This window comes from Portunus trituberculatus, chromosome 32 (assembly GCF_017591435.1).
Source record: "Portunus trituberculatus isolate SZX2019 chromosome 32, ASM1759143v1, whole genome shotgun sequence".
In the NCBI taxonomy this organism is placed as follows: Eukaryota; Metazoa; Arthropoda; class Malacostraca; order Decapoda; family Portunidae; genus Portunus; species Portunus trituberculatus.
The window spans coordinates 5,065,682-5,073,616 of NC_059286.1; the positions used below are offsets into that span (position 1 = coordinate 5,065,682).

Consider the following 7,935-nt stretch of genomic DNA (forward strand, 5'->3'; position numbering starts at 1 on the left):
ATGCAATCACACTAGGGACGACCCGTCACTCGTGCATGGCAACACTCGCGGCCACGGCAGCAGGAGTGATTGGTCTGTGCGGGACGCGGCCACTGGCAAGGTCGGAACTAATCGTAACTTTCCAATCAGCAGTCCTGTACAAATCTCCGGACTTGTTTCAGTCGATGGAACCCAAAGAGAGAGACAAAAATTCCAAAATCTCTCTCTGGTTGTTTTTGGGGAGGAATTACTAAACTCCAGGAAACCACAAATGATCAATATTTTCGAGAGTTAATAAAGATAAATACTTAAGAAAATGATGGTAAGACGAGGGAGAGAGTAAGGGGAATTAGCGGGCTGAGTCGCCTGCCACCCCGGCGGAGAGTTGCGGCCAAAGTTACAAGGGCGGCAGAGTCCCTTGCCTCACAACACCTGGCGCTCCCACGCTCCTCAGGACTCTGCCTTCCTGCCGCAGATAAGACCGGTCCTCTCACGCTCCCTCGGTAACCATGAAAAATGCAACAGAAATCCCTTTAAAAGCACGAGAACAGCGCAATCCTCCTCCCCTTCCTCTTGCGTGCTGGAAGAGGCAATGGGGGCCGCGGCACTGAGGGTCAGGCGCCTTGATGACCAGTGCCAGCCGGGTGCCAACCAGACCAGGAGGGAGGGAAGAGAACCGAGCCAGAGAGAGCCACGGAACACCTCGCCCTACCGTCACGGAGTTTCGGGGCCAACTGGAGGTTGAACTATGTGAGAGGCAGAACTGGGTGAGAGCGGACCGGGAGAGCGAGGAGAGAGAGGGAGCGAGAGAGCGGGAGAGAGCAAGAGAGTTGAGAGTGTGAGAGTGAGCCTGCGTGTGCCTCCTCCTCCTCCTCCTCTTTTCCCGTGCTCCTGTACCTCCTTCTCCTCCCCCTCCCCCCCACGGCAGTTCCTCCTCAAACACCTCCCGTCTGGAAATGCCTCGGTCTTCCTCCACAATTGTAAGTCTCTGCAAATGTCTTGACCTGACGGTTCGATTTGTCGCTCGGCACCTGTCTGGCACACACACACCTTCGCCTCCCGCGGCCAGCCAATACTGAGGCGCTTTGCAAAGGTAGCCGACGTACATTCCACGCCGAGGGTTACCGCTGGACGCAAAAATGTCAAAGTACTCAAATGAAAATAAGCAATTGCTCTGCTAACCTTTTACCACGCCTGCCTTAGAAGTTCAGACCTAATAATTCATCAACTTTCGCTCACTGGTTAGACTGGACACTAAGATGCAGATTTACAGGTATACCAGAAGAAAGAAAGATGTACATATAAGAGACACTCCTTCCCTGTTCCCCATCTCTCTCTCTCTCTCTCTCTCTCTCTCTCTCTCTCTCTCTCTCTCTCTCTCTCTCTCTCTCTCTCATTCTCTCTCTCTTTCTGGCTGTCAGTACACTCGTGGAGAAAGTTCAGCAGCTTTAATTCATAAACTTTCAGACTGCAACAAGAAATGCACTACCAAACTTGTACAAATTCACAGTCATTCACGATCGATACGTAGAAATGACTCTCTCTCTCTCTCTCTCTCTCTCTCTCTCTCTCTCTCTCTCTCTCTCTCTCTCTCTCTCTCCGGCATCAGTCATTATAGTGTTAGGGGGAAGGAACATCTAATCAATCAGTGAGGCAGGAACCGTGTTGTCATCTTCCTGCTAATTACTTTTAATATAGAGGCCCTGTTATTAGTCTCAAAATTAAGTCTAGGCTCCAGGCAACATGCGGAGGAGGAAGAGGAGGCGGAGGACGAGATGTAGAAGAGAAAACAAGAGTGATACAAGGACTGGGGAGTCAAAATGAGAGGATAAGAATAATCAAGAGTAAAATATAGAGGGAAAAATGTGAGATTATAGGGTGTAGGGAGGAAAACATCCGAATACTTGTTGAAATACACAGAAAAATTGAAAACGAAAGGAAGTAGAAGCTGAATGAATGGACGGAGGACATTATACTAAAAGAGGGAGAGAAGGAATGGCGGAGGAAAAGTAAATGAGGGAAGAGGGAGTAAAATGGGAGATAAAAGAGGGAATACAGAGGGAACCACAGATAAAAGGGGAGAGGAAGGGGAAAAACGAAAGATCAATTAGAGAGACAGGAGGGGAAAATGAGTTAAAGAAGAGGGGAAAAAGAGGTGAAGGGACAGGAAGGCAGGGGGAAAACGTGACTGAGGACGGCATATTTCAGACAATTATCATAATAAAGAGGAAGGGGAAAGACAAAATAAAGGAAAAGAGAAAACAACAAGAGACATCAGGAAATAAGAACACCAGGAAGCTAAACACACACAAACAGACAGGAAATGCAAACACACACACACACACACACACACACACACACACACACACACACACACACACACACACACACACACACACACACACACACACACAGAAAGAAAGGAAAGGAGAGAGAGGAGAGAGAGAGAGAGAGAGAGAGAGAGAGAGAGAGAGAGAGAGAGAGAGAGAGAGAGAGAGAGAGAGAGAGAGAGAGAGAGAGAGAGAGAGAGAGAGAGAGAGAAGAGAGTAAAGAAAAGAAAGGAAAGGAAAGGAAAGGAAAGGAAGGAAGGAAAGGAAGGAAGGGAAGGGAAGGGAAGGGAAAGAAAGGAGAGGAGAGAAGAGGAAAGGAGAAAAGAGGAGAGAGGAGGAAAGGAGAGGAGAGGAGGAGAGGAGAGGAGAGGAGAGGAGAGGAGAGGAGAGGAGAGGAAAAGAAACCAAAAGAAAAGGAAAGAAATGAAAGAAAAGCTAATACACACACACACACACACACACACACACACACACACACACACACACACACACACACACTACTTCTCCTCTATTTCAGAATGAAGACACAATAGAAAAACGATCCTAATTACAACTCTCCACCTCCATCCTTCAATTAATTACAACCAATCAGGGGCACAACTTTTAGCCCCCGCCGTCTCCTTGACAGCGCCAAACCACCACTACGATATAATTCAACTACAGAGGAGCTGCGCCATGGAAATTACTGCCCCGTTACGACCACTTATCAAAAAAAAAAAAAAAAGAGAAGTGAAAAATTAAGAAAAAAAAAAAAACCGTGCGACTACATAACGCTTCGCTTGGTCATCTTTCAACCGCCTTTCATTTATTTTCTACACATTATTTTTATTTATTATTAAGTGAAAAATTAAGATAAAAAAAAAAAAACCGTGCGACTACATAACGATTCGCTTGGTCATCTTTCAACCGCCTTTCATTTATTTTCTACACATTATTTTTATTTATTATTACATTGGGACCAGAAATATACGATTATGGTATCATTTTTTTTATTTTTAACCTATATTTACTTGTTAGGTGATCTTCTACTCGAGAGAGAGAGAGAGAGAGAGAGAGAGAGAGAGAGAGAGAGAGAGAGAGAGAGAGAGAGAGAGAGAGAGAGAGAGAGAGAGAGAGAGAGAGAGAGAGAGAGAGAGAGAGAGAGAGAGAAATGGGCAAGGAAATTAAAAAAGTGTGGAGTAGGAGAGGGAGCCTAAAAGTAGTAGTGGAAGCGGTGGCGACAGTGACGACTGCGGCGGCGGCGGCGGCAGAGGAGGGAGAGGAGGAGGAGGAGGAGGAGGAGGAGGAGGAGGAGGAGGAGGAGGAGGAGGAGGAGGAGGAGGAGGAGAAATGAGTGAGGTTCAGGAGGTGTAAAAATGTGCTGCCAGGAAAGAATAAATACTTTTTGGAAGGAGAAAAATAGAAGGATTGGAACAGACTTTGCGAGACGTGAAAGGAAGGAGAAAATGCAGCGAAAAGAGATGCCTAAAACTTTTCAAAATACGACTAATTAATGAACTGAACGAGTAAAAAAAAACGTGAAGGCTTAGAAAATTAAGTTAAAAGCGCAATCACTGCAAAACAATCACATTTTATATTACAATTAAATGAAAAATTAAATTACTGAGAAACTCCCTGCGGTCACGAATACATATTAATAATAGCCTTGCAAAAATCATGCAAAAGAGTAATTCCATCAACTTCCCAACTATTGGAACATCAATGTGAACCGTTCTTTTATAAACTGAATTGTATGTAGCCCAGGAAAAGGAAATAAAAAGGAGCCTAGAAACCTAAAGGGATCAGAGAGAGTGCAGGTGAATGTACGCACGCAGACGCCGAGTCTCGGCTACCCGACTTTAAGGAAGGGGTCAGCCTGACGTAGAGACAATGATACACAGAGCACATTCTGATTTCCACACATTTGTGCAAGACTTCCTTTAAACATGTGACAATAATATATGGAAAATAATCAATGATGCACAGTTTAAGAGTAACAGGAGGATAGTGTGTTACTGCGCCACTCACGTTCACTTATTGTTTACTTAAGGTACATGAGTTGAAAGTAACGTCACGAAGACACTGCAACTCAAAAAAATCTGAGAGCAACGCCTCACTCAGCTCTCGTGGTGTAGTGGTTATCACGTCTGCTTTACACGCAGAAGGTCCCAGGTTCGAGCCCTGGCGGGAGCATGACTTTTTTTTCGAACTGAAAGTAAATTCATGCACGACTTTCCATTATTTAAATAAACATTAACCATTCCCTAGAATTTCCATTAGTTTCCGCGGTTATCGAAGGCTGATTTGAGACGACTTGGGAAGGGGGATGGCAGCCGCAAGACACACAGTCTACACGATATTGCAAAAGTGGACATGTGGAGGTCTGCTTTAAGATGGATGCTTGTTTCATAATGACCGGAGCTGAACTGATCACGTTACGTTACTTGCTTGTATTGCGCTATAACACACCAACCTGACGAACGGAAACATCGCCCATTTCATTCTTCTATTTTTTTTTTTTTTCATTGTGGAAAAAAATAATAAAGGTTAAGTGAATGAATGGAAACTGTATTTTTTACCGATCTGTCTGTTCTCCGTCAAACCAAAACGGTACTAAAATCTGAGGTTTCGTGTAATATGTTGCTCTGCTTCACTGTTTGAAGCGGTGTACATTAATCAAACACACACACACACACACACACACACACACACACACACACACACACACACACACACACACACACAGATCCACACCCATGATCGTATATTCAACATGGCCGGCAAATGCAGCTGGATTCCAAACTCCATGAATCTGCCGGAGGGGAAAAAGAATGAGAAATTGCATTTGACAACTCATTACTTCACCATTATGTGCGCCAGTGACCCGATGAACGTAAAGCCTCACATTATGTACGTCAAATGTGATGCGTCCGTCCGTGTGTGTGTGTGTGTGTGTGTGTGTGTGTGTGTGTGTGTGTGTGTGTGTGTGTGTGTGTGTGTGTGTGTGTGTGTGTGTGTGTGTGTGGTATGTAATCACGTGTACAAGAGTGATGGCTGCTGGTCTTACAGTTGTGTGTGTGTGTGTGTGTGTGTGTGTGTGTGTGTGTGTGTGTGTGTGTGTGTGTGTGTGTGTGTGTGTGTGTGTGTGTGTGTGTGTGTGAGTGGTGTGGGTGTGGGTGTCTGTGTGTGCTGATAATTGTATTAAAAGCATCATTATTTTCCATGTAACCTTTGAAACATGTCACACACACACACACACACACACACACACACACACACACACACACACACACACACACACACACACACACACACACCAAATTCTACAAATACCAATATATTCTTATACACATTGTCAGCAACAACAACAACAACAACAATACGTCATTAAATACAACAAAAAGAAAATTCGTAAGTTTATTTTTTCTCTCCTATTTTTTTTATCTGTCTTGGAAGGATTCGATCAATTACTGCTCCATTTTCTGTTCTAACTATGTAATCGACCCCTCACGTCCAAGAGGAGAGGAAGAAGGATAAGAAAAATCGCCTGAATCATTAACTAACTTCCATCCAATCAAGACTTTAATACATAATCATTCTCTCTCTCTCTCTCTCTCTCTCTCTCTCTCTCTCTCTCTCTCTCTCTCTCTCTCTCTCTCTCACTTAAACACTTAAACACTTTATTATGTTTGCCATTTGTTACAGATTGTGAATAACAAATAAATTACATAAGACAAACAGCCCTTTGCAAGTAAAAACTTTATGGGCAAGAAAAAAAAATATAACATTTCAAACAAAAGTAAAATAGAAAACACTGAATTAAACAAAGAGAACAGTATTAACTAAAACATTGAAAAGAAGAGGGAGAGAAAAGGAAAAGATATTAAAAGAAATTACATTTACCTGATCACACCTATGTTTGATATGTGTAAGTGTTAGAAGACTCACTTACAATGGTGACAACTCTCTCTCTCTCTCTCTCTCTCTCTCTCTCTCTCTCTCTCTCTCTCTCTCTCTCTCTCTCTCTCTCTCTCTCTCTCTCTCTCGTCTTTTTTAGCCTCAAAAAAAACCTTACATTAAGTTTTTTTTTTAGGTCAGTTCTCTCTCTCTCTCTCTCTCTCTCTCTCTCTCTCTCTCTCTCTCTCTCTCTCTCTCTCTCTCTCTCTCCAAAGACACCTTCATTTCTCCTATTCGTTCCCATGGCATTTAGAAATAACCTTTATCTTTTCTTATATTTATCGTCTTGTCTGAACTACACCTTCTACTCTTTATTTTCTTGCGGCTGGAGGAGACGCCTGGTGAGATTTCTCCTCTTTCTTAACCTCTTTCAATTATTTTATTGGTATATTGCATTGATTGGTTCCCCCTTGCTGTTATTCTCCTCTGCTCGTTTTTGTTTTCTCATTCCTGATTATTTACTGAATTTTCGTTGTTCTGTTGTTGTTTTTGTTGCTTTTATGTTTTTTTTTTTCCTTTTGTCGCTTCCCTGCTTTGTATGATTTTTATTTCCAACAATATTTGACTCTTGTTTTAATTTCCTCCTATTTTCTTTTATCTTACATTTCTATTTTTTTTTTTCTTCCTCTCTTAACTTTACAATGTTACTTCAGGTTCTATATCACACGGAATCTTAATTAATATTTTTCACCCTTTTAATGTGTAATGAAGGTTGACTAAAGACTGTAATTGCCTTGATGTTAAAAGAGTAATTGTTGATAAAAATGAAGTAATTACATATACATAATTATAACCTTCACTTCTACCTAGAGTCTTTACCATATATAACAAAATATTCCCTTTTCTCTTTCGAAATCCACTACAGAAAAATTAACCTGACTTTTACATCTCCCTAATTCTCAACTTTCTTACTTACATCATCATCACCTCACTCAATACCTCATCGTCATCACTATCATAATCAAACTCGAGACACCATCACCACTATCATAATATTCTACACTATCTTCATTACCACCAAAATTTTAAACCAGTATCACTATTATCATTACTTAACACTTAATATCATCACCTCCATTACTATATTCTTTACTTTTAGCAGTACACTCTCTACACATCATTACTATTATTATCTATACATCACCACCACCATCACCACCACCTACGCTAACCTAACCTAACATTTTCATCACTACACACTCTACACATTATTGCTATTACTATCTACACATCACCACTATCACCACCATCATCGTCATTGCCATCATCATCACCATAACTTATATCACCACATTTAACCACCACCACCACCACCACCACCTCTCTGCACATTATTACTATTACAATTTATACATCATCACCACCACTACCATCATCATTGCCATCATTATCATCATCACCATACTTTACATCATCATATTTAACCACCATCACCATCACACTTTACAACTACACTCCTCACTATTTGCGTTCATCTCACCTGTAATTAGACTAGCAATTACAGGCCAGGTGAACGCGACAGCCACTTCCTCCTCCACGCGTCATGGCATTTCGATGTGAAGTATTGTGTATTACTGTGTGTGGAAAATAATAATTACTGATTTTCCATAATTTACTGATGGCGTACGAGTGTCTCTTGAATTAGTTATGTTTACCAATTGCTTTAATGATGTGTGTATTTATTTATTTT

General features: G+C 41.9%; 1 protein-coding gene and 1 non-coding gene across 7 annotated transcripts in view; one reads left to right on the forward strand and one right to left on the reverse strand.

The window, feature by feature from the left end:
• Positions 1-720, reverse strand: part of LOC123511891 (hemicentin-1-like) — an 867,319-nt gene extending 866,599 nt beyond the window's left edge. For 2 of the 6 annotated variants that reach the window (XM_045267956.1, XM_045267951.1), the window contains exon 1: positions 1-720. This exon is cut by the window's left edge and continues 124 nt beyond it. The gene's annotated coding sequence lies outside the window, so the exon portion shown is untranslated. The other 4 variants (XM_045267959.1, XM_045267957.1, XM_045267953.1 and 1 more) reach the window with 3 other exon arrangements.
• Positions 721-4,408: 3,688 nt separating this feature from the next.
• On the forward strand, positions 4,409-4,481 carry Trnav-uac. The gene has a single exon. It is a non-coding gene; the product is annotated as a tRNA-Val (tRNA).
• The last annotated feature ends 3,454 nt before the right edge of the window (positions 4,482-7,935 follow it).